Source organism: Vigna unguiculata, unplaced genomic scaffold (genome assembly GCF_037176805.1).
Source record: "Vigna unguiculata cultivar grain cowpea cultivar isolate G323 ecotype 2 unplaced genomic scaffold, ASM3717680v1 ptg000010l_ERROPOS18658307+, whole genome shotgun sequence".
Classification (NCBI taxonomy): domain Eukaryota; kingdom Viridiplantae; phylum Streptophyta; class Magnoliopsida; order Fabales; family Fabaceae; genus Vigna; species Vigna unguiculata.
In genome coordinates this window covers 5001-7500 of record NW_028196642.1, presented here as the reverse complement: position 1 = coordinate 7500, position 2500 = coordinate 5001, and positions in this window count along the sequence as shown.

The following is a 2500-nucleotide window of genomic DNA, read 5'->3' as shown; positions in this document are numbered from 1 at the left end:
ACCACAAGACGGTCCACCCCCCACCTACCATGGGCAAGCAAGCAAATGGAAACATCAAGTGACGCAGGGTCAAGCATCGCTAGGCATGAAAATAACTTTCCACAATATCCGAGGGACTAGCTGCCGAGCTAACCAACGATCAGTGACGACCGTGTGTTGGTATTAATAAAGCTCAACAACTATGAAGAGGCTAGTTGTGCCATGATAAACATGCTAACGCACGCACCACGTGAGGGGGGAGGCCTCATCAAGCTCCCTTTAAAACCTGCCAGTGTGGAGCTGGCCGGCTCAAGGAGCACTCCCCCCCTATAAGAGGTTAATATGCAAAAGGCAAAATTGTACAAGTAGATACACTTTTTTTGAGCAGACATAAGTCCATATCTCGGGCTATACTTCGAATTTTGATGCGATTTTTTGCAGTAATTCGTAGAATAATGGTATCTCCTTGCTCACCAAATTTCATAATTTTTCTCGAAGGGGAACTATTTTTTTTATTTTTTTTACTTACCGGGTATGTGTAAAATCGGGAAAAATAGAAAAGCACATGTAGACTTCGAATTTCGACCTCATTTTTTCCAGTCCACCACTAAACAATATCAGGAACCTCCCCACAAAATTTCATTCAGTTTGGCCAAGGTCTTAAATTTGACAAATTTTGGCACCAAGCTATCTAGTCGCGGTGCACCGACCAACTTGGCCAAGTGCAAAATGCATCCAATTCAAAACTTTTGTGCACCAACACTTTTACAGTACTCATTTGGGGGCATTTGGAGGCCTTTCCAACCCTCACATCTCAAAAACCACGAATTTCATTTTTTCACAAATCTCCCCACCAAGCCATCTAGCTATGCCGTGGTGCACCGCCAACCTTGGCCATGTGCAAAACCCTCCGAACTCAAAACTTTCGTGCACCAAGAATTTCATGGTATTCATTTGGGGGAATTTGGAGGCCATTCCAACCCTCACATCTCAAAAACCACGAATTTCATTTTTTCACAAAACTCCACACAAGCCATCTAGCTATGCCGCGGTGCACCGACCAACTTGGCCATGTGCAAAACCCTCCGAACTCAAAACTTTCGTGCACCAAGAATTTCATGGTATTCATTTGGGGGCATTTGGAGGCCTTTCCAACCCTCACACCTCAAAAACCACGAATTTCATTTTTTCACAAATCTCCCCACCAAGCCATCTAGCTATGCCGTGGTGCACCGCCAACCTTGGCCATGTGCAAAACCCTCCGAACTCAAAACTTTTGTGCACCAACACTTTTACAGTACTCATTTGGGGGCATTTGGAGGCCTTTCCAACCCTCACATCTCAAAAACCACGAATTTCATTTTTTCACAAATCTCCCCACCAAGCCATCTAGCTATGCCGTGGTGCACCGCCAACCTTGGCCATGTGCAAAACCCTCCGAACTCAAAACTTTCGTGCACCAAGAATTTCATGGTATTCATTTGGGGGAATTTGGAGGCCATTCCAACCCTCACATCTCAAAAACCACGAATTTCATTTTTTCACAAAACTCCACACAAGCCATCTAGCTATGCCGCGGTGCACCGACCAACTTGGCCATGTGCAAAACCCTCCGAACTCAAAACTTTCGTGCACCAAGAATTTCATGGTATTCATTTGGGGGCATTTGGAGGCCTTTCCAACCCTCACACCTCAAAAACCACGAATTTCATTTTTTCACAAATCTCCCCACCAAGCCATCTAGCTATGCCGTGGTGCACCGCCAACCTTGGCCATGTGCAAAACCCTCCGAACTCAAAACTTTCGTGCACCAAGAATTTCATGGTATTCATTTGGGGACATTTGGAGGCCATTCCAACCCTCACACCTCAAAAACCACGAATTTCATTTTTTCACAAAACTCCACACAAGCCATCTAGCTATGCCGCGGTGCACCGACCAACTTGGCCATGTGCAAAACCCTCCGAACTCAAAACTTTCGTGCACCAAGAATTTCATGGTATTCATTTGGGGACATTTGGAGGCCATTCCAACCCTCACATCTCAAAAACCACGAATTTCATTTTTTCACAAAACTCCACACAAGCCATCTAGCTATGCCGCGGTGCACCGACCAACTTGGTCATGTGCAAAACCCTCCGAACTCAAAACTTTCGTGCACCAAGAATTTCATGGTATTCATTTGGGGGCATTTGGAGGCCTTTCCAACCCTCACATCTCAAAAACCACGAATTTCATTTTTTCACAAATCTCCCCACCAAGCCATCTAGCTATGCCGTGGTGCACCGCCAACCTTGGCCATGTGCAAAACCCTCCGAACTCAAAACTTTCGTGCACCAAGAATTTCATGGTATTCATTTGGGGGCATTTGGAGGCCATTCCAACCCTCACATCTCAAAAACCACGAATTTCATTTTTTCACAAAACTCCCCACCAAGCCATTTAGCTATGCCGCGGTGCACCGCCAACCTTGGCCATGTGCAAAACCCTCCGAACTCAAAACTTTTGTGCACCAAGAATT